The 10,000-nt window shown below is 39.8% G+C and overlaps 1 protein-coding gene across 3 annotated transcripts in view; it reads right to left on the reverse strand.

Moving 5' to 3' along the window:
* The window catches only part of LOC135098145 (solute carrier family 35 member F3-like), a 117,897-nt gene that overhangs the window by 18,133 nt on the left and 89,764 nt on the right, over nt 1-10,000 (reverse strand). The gene's annotated exons all lie outside the window — the stretch shown is intronic.

Raw genomic sequence — 10,000 nt, forward strand, 5'->3', positions numbered from 1 at the left:
GAACACACGACCAGCATGGGCATTGTTCTCCCTCTGCATTTTTATCTTACTTAAGCCACAAACTCCACCTCCTAGACCCAACTGTCTCCAGCCATGGACGCTGATATGCCGCTAGTCTCTTCTTCCTCAAGATCTACAAGTCATCATCATCATCATCCTGATCTATGTTACCGCTGTGTTCATTTTTTTGTCGGCTGTCTGTCTATTTCACACCACAAAAAAAAATAAATAAAATAAATAAATAAAATATATAAATAAATAAATAAATAATAGATGCTCTAAGCTGCGGAGCGGCTGGGGGCATCTGATTATTAGACGCGTCGCAGACTTGGTCATACGGAGCTCGCCTCCACACGCCACGCCAACTGTCGCGCCGTCGTGATGGTTGCGGCGAGTGATATGTTGCTGTAAATGACTCTGTGTTTTCAATATGTGGAGTTTTATCTTCATTCTGATCGCGCTATCATGTTCACGAGAGTATTTTTTCTACTTAAGTGTAATAATATATTTCAGCATTCAATGCTAAATTGTTGAAAATAGCGAGCATAAGTAAAACACATAAATCTTCACAGTTCAACTCATCGTAATACCATTTTCCTTTTTGTTTTGTTATTTTTTTTTTATCATACATCTTGATTTTATGTTCACTGGTGAGTCTGGTGGTGTCCACCAAAGCTGGTTATCCAGTATATGCAGTGAATTATAGCATATAATTCACACATTTTGCGCGCACGATAACTTGAAATGTGCAAAACACGGCAAAGCAGTGAGTCTGATGAAGAAATGTCATATGAAAGATGCGCCGTCAAAAGTTTCCTAATGGGAGGTGTTTCAGAGACTGAAATCGCAATTTTTGTATGCGATGGACACCAAAAGGTGCTCCTGGCCAGATTCTCCAGGGGCCAGGCGGAGCGGTGGGTCATGGAGATGTGTGATAACAAAATTAGAACCCCCTCGCTCTGCTCGGGAAATAAATAAATAAATATTTATATAATTATATAAATAATAATAATAATAATAATAATAATAATAATAATATTATAAATAATAATAATAATATTATAAATAATAATAATAATAATAATAATAATAATAATAATAATAATAATAATCATCATCATAATAATAATATAAATAATAATAATAATAATAAAATAATAATAATAATAATAAAATAATAATAATAATAATAATAATAATAATAATAATAATAATAATAATAATGATTATAATAATGATAATAATAATAATGACATGTCATCGAGTTCCTTGTCAGTCCTGTTTTGTTTGAACATCTCTAGTCTGCAACTCTCTTACTGTAATTGTCCTGTCCATCTCCATTTTACTTTCATCTCATTTATACAATCTCCCCAACTTCACTTGCTGCATAATCCATTTTTTTTTTCTTATCTCTCCTCGTTAAACCAAGTATCGATATATTTTTTTTTCGATATTCTAAAGTTTTCATTACACTCCACATTTCCCTTCAAGAATACTTACTTTTAAACTCTACCTTAGTTCAGTCACTCATATCATCAGCATGCCAAATGCCAAAAAACTAAATGGAAATCATATCGACACGTAGGTATTTTTCTCCCATTTCTTTAAGGGCGAGTGGCGTGGCGTGGCCCGGGATTGAGGCAATTTCCGGATGTTTGTCGACTTTGTTCCTACTTCAGTGGCACGTCAAGGGAGAGAGGGAGAGAGAGAGAGAGAGAGAGAGAGAGAGAGAGAGAGAGAGAGAGAGAGAGAGAGAGAGAGAGAGAGAGAGAGAGAGAGAGAGAGAGAGAGAGAGAGAGAGAGAGAACATTAGATATCTCCTAAATACAATCATAAAATCGTTGTGTATTTAAGAGCGCCGGTAGGTAAAGGATTTAAAGAACAGAAATTCGAAAGAGAGGGAAAAGTGTTCGATCCAATTATAGACAGATATATTGCGTGGGACACTGTTTTTCCATTTTTTGTCCTTTGAGGGGAGAGGGGAGAGCTGGAAATGGGAAGAGGTAGGTAGTAGGAAGAGAGGTGAGGGGAGAGATGGGTAGAAAAGGTTAGTAGCAGGATAGGGGAGGCTATGGGAGAGAGATGAGGGGAAGAGCTGGATACGGGAGAATGTAGGTAGTACGAGAAGTGGGGAGGGGACATGGGAGAGGAGAGGGGTAGGCAGGAACAGTGACAAGGGACACAGGGGAGGGGAGAGCTGAAGTTGGAGAGAGGTGAGGGGAGAGCTGAGTCGTGGACAGTGGTAAGGCGGCGAGGTGAGGGGAAGAGGGTGATCGGGAGAGAGGAAGGACTGAGGGGAGCGCTGTGGCTGGTACGGACAGAAGCGAGGGGAAGAAATGCAAGATAAAAACTCGTACAATGCTCCGATGTTGTCAGCGCCAGCCACGCTCCAGGCCAGCAAAACATTCCGTGCCTCATGCGTTGCGGCGTGAATTAATGTACCTCAGCCTAAATAAGAAGCAAATCAAATAAAAGGAAATGAAAAGAGAAAGTATCATAAAAATCTGAGTAACAACAAGCAACAAGTCATAATGATGGGTAGGTTAAGTTAGATTAGATTAGGATACGTTAGGCTAGGCTAGATTAAGTTAGGATGATTAGGTTAGGTTAGGTTAGGTTAATTAAGGTCAGGTAGGTTAAGTTAAGTTAGGATATTTTAGGTTAGGTTAAGTTAGGTTGGTTAGGTTAGGTTACGTTAACTAAGGTTAGGTAGGTTAAGTTAGATTAAGATAAGTTAGGTTAGGTTAGGTTAAGTTAGGTTGGTTAGGTTAAGTTAATTAAGGTGAGGTCAGGTCAGCTCAGGTCAGGTTTGTTAGGTTAGGTTGGGTTAATCAGGATAGTTTGGATTAGTTTAGTTTATATTAAGTTAGATTAGATCAGGATAGTTTAGTTTTGTTCAGTTCAGGTTAAGTTAATTTAAAAACGTCATCGATAAACTGAACACAAATCTTCACTCGGCACGCCTGAGTCTCGCTGATCGCGTGTCGTGAGCGGCAAGGCGAAGCAAAAGCCGACCATTATGAAATTAAATGAGAAATTAAGGAAACACGAATCCTGTTTTACCGATTAGCAAAGGAACCCTCATTGCAATTCATGTTTGTTTCCTTAGTGTTGAAACCTTCCCCTCTCCCTCCCCCCCCCCCCCTCTCTCTCTCTCTCTCTCTCTCTCTCTCTCTCTCTCTCTCTCTCTCTCTCTCTCTCTCTCTCTCTCTCTCTCACTTCCTCTCCTCTAAATCCTTCTCTTCTTCCATCCGTCCTTTCTTTTCACTGATTATTTTCCTTCGTCTCCCCTCTGTGTCATTCCCTCCTTCCCTCCTTTCTTTTATTCACCTCTTTTTCCTCCTACCTTTTTAACTTTTCTTCCATTCCTCTCTCCATCTTTCTCTTCCTCCTTCCGGCCTTTGTTCTCATCACTAATTCTTTTCCTTATTACCTTCTTTCTTTTCCCTCCGTCTCATTCTCTCCTTTCCTCCTTTCTTTCATTTGCCTTTTTTTTTTCTTTCCTCCATTCCTTTCCAACTGACTTTTCATTTCTCTCTCATTCCTTCATCCTTCCCTAATTACTTCCTTCATTTCCCTTCCTTCCTTCGTTCCTGCCCTCCATCTTCTTTCCTTCCTTCATTTCTACCTCCACTTTCCTCTTTCTCCTTCCTTCCCGTGTTTTCTCCTCCTCCTCCTCCTCCTCTTTCCCTCTCGCTACGTTTCACGCAACATCTGGTGAAGGAAGAGCAGAGGAAGATTCTCTCTCTCTCTCTCTCTCTCTCTCTCTCTCTCTCTCTCTCTCTCTCTCTCTCTCTCTCTCTCTCTCTCTCTCTTTCTCTCTGTACCTTCGTGAGTTTTAAAGTTTCTATTCAAATGAAGTTAAGTTGAGTGAAGAACAATTGCAGTTTTCAAAGGAATTAACTTAATGCTTCATATCAAAGTTTATGAGAGAAACAAAGGCACTGAAGTTTTCAAGTACAGTACATGACGGTGGGAAGTTTTTTTTTTTTTTTTTTAATTTTATCTTACTTTATTTTGCCTTTATTGGTCTTCCCATTAAATGTTAAAATAGTGATGAAAGTACGGTGTGCTCTCTCTCTCTCTCTCTCTCTCTCTCTCTCTCTCTCTCTCTCTCTCTCTCTCTCTCTCTCTCTCTCTCTCTCTCTCTCTCTCTCTCATCAGTCTGTTTGTCTGCCAATATATCTATTTATTTATTTATTTGCTACTACTACTACTACTACTAGAGAGAGAGAGAGAGAGAGAGAGAGAGAGAGAGAGAGAGAGAGAGAGAGAGAGAGAGAGAGAGAGAGAGAGAGAGAGAGAGAGAGAGAGAAATAATAATAATAATAATAATAATAATAATAATAATAATAATAATAATAATAATAATAATAATTCTATATTTTCATGTAACATGGTTATTCTTAGTTATTCTTACATAAGGTGCAAAATAAAACAAATAAAAAAGAAAGAAAAGAATGAGGTGCCTAAAATAAAAAGACCTACCTAAGATAAAAGATGATCTAAGATAAAAAAAAAAAAATTTCAATTTAGATTTAAAGGTTTGCAGGCTCCCCGAGTTGTTGATAGAAGAGGGCAGATTATTCCAAAGTTTGTGCCCTGACACAGCAGTGGCCCTCGCCCCTGAGTCAGTGCTGGCTTTGGGTGTGTACAAGTCACTGAGCTGCCTTGTTGTGCTGCTTGTTTTTTCCATGACACTGGGAAATTTCATGTGCCATTCAGGATATAATCCATATACAACTTTATACATTGTTGTACATTTTTCAAAAGTGTGCTTGTCTTTTACTGTCATCCATTGTAGATCTTTAAATACGGGAGTGACGTAATCATATTTTCTGCGCCCCCCAGTAGCTACTTTAGCTGCTAAATTTTGCAGTTTTTGTATGTTTAGAAGCAGAGTTTTATTTGTGGAGCCCCATATACTAATGCAATAATTTATTAGGCTGAGCACCACAGACTCTACAATTAATGCCATACTTGGTTTATAAAAATTGTCACTCATTCTGTTGCTATACATCAGTATTCCAATGATTTTCTTATAAAGCTCGGTGATGTGTACATGGAGAAGCATGTATCTGTGGAAAAAACGGCCAGGTTCTTCACATGCGTCACCGGGTGGATATGGTTGCCTTCACAGTTAATGAATGTGTTTGGGGGAATACATAATAGAATTTGCCTATTGCCAATAAAGATACATTGTGTTTTCTTTAGATTTAGCATAAGACCATTACTAAGAAAATACTGCTTCACATTGTGTAGTGTGTCTTCAGTTTTAGAGATGAGGTCCCTGAGATTATTGACAGTGTCAGCCTGTACAAACTGGATATCATCAGCACACTGGATTAGTCAGCACACGTTTAATTTGTCGTCCAGGTAATTAACGTAAATCGAGAACAGAATGTGGCCAAGCACTGAGCCTTGTGGAACCTCGTAGTCTACATTTAGATTATTAGACTGTGTTGCTCAAGCGTACCGACTGTGTTCTGTCTTTCATGTAACTTAAACCAGACGTTATCTGTATTGAGTTTAATGCATTTACTTAGTAGAATCTCGTGGCTAACACTGTCAAAGGCTTTCGACAGATCACACAAAGTCAAAATTATTACTTTCTTTTGGTCCATGTTGTCACATATTTTATCAGTGATAGTAGAGAGAGCAGTTTCTGTTGACAGTTTTGGCCAAAATCCGTGTTGTGTGTTAGATATCAAGTGATTAAGTTCCAGAAATTTAATTACCTGATTAGCAAGTACTTTTTCTAATATTTTAGAGACAATGGGTAAGAGTGAAATTAACCGAAAATTGCTTTGGTCGCTAGAGTCTCCGCTCTTAAAAATGGGGATTATAAGGTCATGTTTCCAGGCTGTGGGAAAGACGCCTGTAACTACTGAGGTAGTGATTATTCAAGGAATATGCGAGGCTATTATACAAAGAGCATCCTTTATAAATTTCTTGGGAATGCCATCACTGCAAACAGAACTGGTTTCGTTCATGTCTTTTATCATGAGGATAACAGTGTCAGTGTGTGCTGGTTGAGGCCTGAAGGTGCTGTCCTCACCACTCATCCCAGAGGCTACATTCTCACAGATAGAATATTGCACATTTTCACAGTGGATGAGTTCCTGAGTTTTAGTATATGAATTCTTACCAACATTAGCAAAATAAGAATTAAATTCCTTGGCTTTGTCGAGTACATTATCAAAATTAGAGGTAATGGAAATGTTTTTAGTGTTAGGGACTGTTTCTGTAATAGTTTTCCCATGTTTTTTTTTAAATGCTGCCTTTATTGTTGAGAAAGTCATCGTGATAATATTTTGCTTTGCACTCACCAATGAGGGTTTTAACTGGTTTGTTTTCCTGTTTGTATTGTTGTTGCAGATGAGCGTTATGCCCATCGTATTTTAGTTTTGCTCGAGTAATATTTCCAATATTCATAGCTTCCTGGATTGAGTTGCTCGTCCATGGTGCAAATGGTCTTGTGATTTCTTTAGTAACAAGGGGCACATTCGTTTAAACAGTTAATAAAATTTGCGTTAAAAATATCTACATGCGTATTTACGTCGTCTGTACTTAAAACCATATGAAAATTGTGCGTCTTCTGAAGAAGCCTAAAACAAAATTTCTCTTTGGTATGATGACCAACGTGTGGAAATGTTGGAATAGCTGGCGATCTCTTAGGTTTGCTGATATCTGTCATAATACTTGTGAGGTGATGATCAGCAATCTGTTGTGGCACAGCATCACAGGAGCATACAGTGTCGGGCTTGTTAGTAATAGCAAGATCTGATAGAGTTGAAGATGTTGGCGTAACCCTCGTTGGTTTATCAATTACTTGAGTTAACTTGTTGCTCTTTATGATCTTAGATATCTTGCTATTACCAACAAGTAAGTTGTCATTGAAATCACACAGTATAAAGAATGTCTTATTCTTCGTACTAATTAATCTAAACATGTCTTGTATGCATTCAAAAGCAGTGGCAGAGGCTTTACGGTGTGGGTACATGCAACCAATTATTATGGCTGGCTGCTTCCAGAAATCTTCAATGTCCACTTGTTTGGGGACGTTCAAGTTAATGATATTGAGTGTTAAGACATTCTTTACATAGATACATACACATACATAAATACATAGATACATACACCGCCTCGCCGCCGCTGTGTATGTATGTACTGGTAGTAGGGGCGCCCTCCTCGTTACCCCATCATGTCTTGCTCCCTCTTGTCGCTGGCATGCTGGGTTTATAATAGGAAGGGGCTCGTCGTTGGAATGCAGGGCGGGGCTGGGAGGTAGTGAGGGAGCCCTGGGGAGCTCTGTGAGTCGAGGCGTTGCGGGCGTACGATCTGCCTTGTGGACTTGGCCTGATGTGAATGCCTGAGGCAGCCTGACGTTCTTGGGATAATGGGCGGTGCTCAGCGTTCTCAGCAGGTGCTCTGGTTCCCAGCGTGGAGTTGTTGCGATCCACGGACCTTTTTTCTTTTCGTTGTGCTTTATGTGTGTTAATATTTTTTCATTAATATTTTTCTTGACTTCTTCCCAGTGTGTGCAAAAACAGAAGTGTGGGTGTTGCTTTTTAATGGTGCTCAGTAGCTTGATTACACCCAGCCTATTGAGTTCTGGTGGGAATTATTTTCCATGTCAAAGCACACATCATCAACCTCACCTGTGCTAAGTATGAATGCAGGAGCAGTTTTGGTGGTATTTATTTCATTAGCTTCACCCCATTTCATTAAATGGTCGTTTTAGTCAAGTGTTTTTGCTTGTACTTCCTGAGTCATGGGTGGTGGCACGAGCTGACACACATGCACCTTCATAGCACTAACTTTTTTCCTTCAATGCTGCGATCAAACAGTCTAAATTGTTTAGTATTGCTGTAGGTGTACACGGAGCATGGATGGGGAAGAGGACCCGTTCGCAATACACCACCTCTCTTTCTGCCCCGATTCGCGCCTCCTGGCTGTGGCAGGCGCGACACCCCACGTTCTGCAATTTAAATTCACCAAACAGAAGACTACGGCTGATATTCCTGTAAGGTTCCTTATAATTATTCAAATATCCATCCATTTTCTCGACTGCGATAGCTCAAAAGGAATCCAAATAAATTAATTATCTATTTTAGGCGGAAAATTAACCCTCCATTGGTTTTACAGGGAAGTTTTAAGGGCAAGTAAATTATATTAATTCTCCCTACCAATATTGAACATAATAATGCATTACATTTCAATAGAAGATATTTTACGCGAGTTTCCCTTCTAATACTCTGAAATAGCTGACGTTTTTCTTTCCGTCCCGGGAGTTTTAAGGGGGTGCCTCACTAAATCGAGTAAATTATTCCCATTTTCTTTCCCACGGTGCCTCGAGGTGCCAATCATTTACTATTTATTTAAAGATGGGTACTACATTAGCTTGCCTCCACATTACTGGCAGCTCACCTGACTCAGTGATTTCCTAAAGACAGAAACTAACGGCTCACTAATAACCTCTTTGCATTCCTTAAGTACTCTGGAATATATTTCATCAGGTCCTGGTGTCTTGAACTTTTTTAGCCTATCTATCTCCTGTTCCACTATCTCCCTAGTTATGGAAATATCTGTCAGGTTCTCATTCTCATCTGCTCTAAACACCTGTTCACTATCTGGCATATCCTGCATGTTTTCCTGGGTGAAGACAGTTAATAAATACTCATTCAGAAGTTTACTAATCTCCTCCCCAGAACTAACCAACTCCCCATCTGCTGCCTTTAATGGACCTATAGTATCCTTATTCTTCGTCCTGTATACCTGATAAAGTACCTTGGGATCCGTCTTCGCCTGGCTGGCTACCTTTAATTCATAACTGCTCTTAGCTTTCCTCGTTAACTTCCTGACTGTTTTAACTAATTCATTATATTGTGACCTTAAAACTTCTTCACCTGCCCTTAATCTCTTATATATACTTCTCTTACGCCCTATATAATGTTTTAACCTAGCAGTCATCCATTTTGAGTCATTCTTCTGTGATCTTATTGCCCTATAGGGATATTTGCTAACTGACCTGTATGAACTTTATCTACGAAATATCTACACAATTTATCTACATTTACCTCACCTAATCCCCTCATCTCGGCCCTTACCATCCTCCTCACTCCCTCATCTACTCGCCTCGACCTCACCTTTCTCATTTCAGCATAACCTGACCTTCCAACATGCTCACACCTACCTCCCCCTCCCTCTCTCCTCCGCCCCTTGCGGACACATCTTCCCTCCTCTTGTCCTACACTCTCACACCTCACTTCACCTCTCTCATCTTGCCTTATCTCTCTCAACTCCATTCCGGACCTGAACTCACCTTGCATCCGTTGCCTGTCAACTCCTTGGAGGTACCTTTTTAATTCCTCGAAATCTGCTCTCCTAAAGTCAGGTATTTTACTAGTGTTTTTGCTTCTAAAAGTTTCTTCCCATTTGAAATTGTACCTGATTTCCCTATGATCACTGTTACCTAGCTGTCCTCCAACCTCTACCTGCGTGACTGTGGGTGGTATAGACATACATATTTTATACAGAGACAGCCACTTATAAGTCTACAGGCAGGCTTCGTGCAGTTTCCTATATAGTCTTATGCAGTAGAATGAGTACTGGTGGTTGGTGAGGTCTGGTTGTGTGTGGAGGCATTTGGGCAGACTGAAGCCATCAAGTATTTGGTGGCACTGATTGGGAAGGGACGGAAGTGTTCGAGGGAAGGTGAAAGGGTAGCAGAGAGGAGAAAAAAACAGAAGGGAAAGGCAATTACTGTTTTACGGCATCATGCAAAGCTGAAAATAATGTGTGCGAGAAGACATTTGAAGAGAAGTATAGTTTTACAGTAACATTTGTATATTTGCTGTGCTTGAAAATTTCCAGTTTGATGGTAAAAGGAACAGCGTGTCCAGTTCACACCCATCACTCGGTTCCAAGAGATCACGGGTTCGAATCCCAGGCAGAGAGGAGATAAATTATGTTTACTTGCTGTCACGCCGCAGTCTGT

Source organism: Scylla paramamosain, unplaced genomic scaffold (genome assembly GCF_035594125.1).
Source record: "Scylla paramamosain isolate STU-SP2022 unplaced genomic scaffold, ASM3559412v1 Contig47, whole genome shotgun sequence".
Lineage (NCBI taxonomy): Eukaryota > Metazoa > Arthropoda > Malacostraca > Decapoda > Portunidae > Scylla > Scylla paramamosain.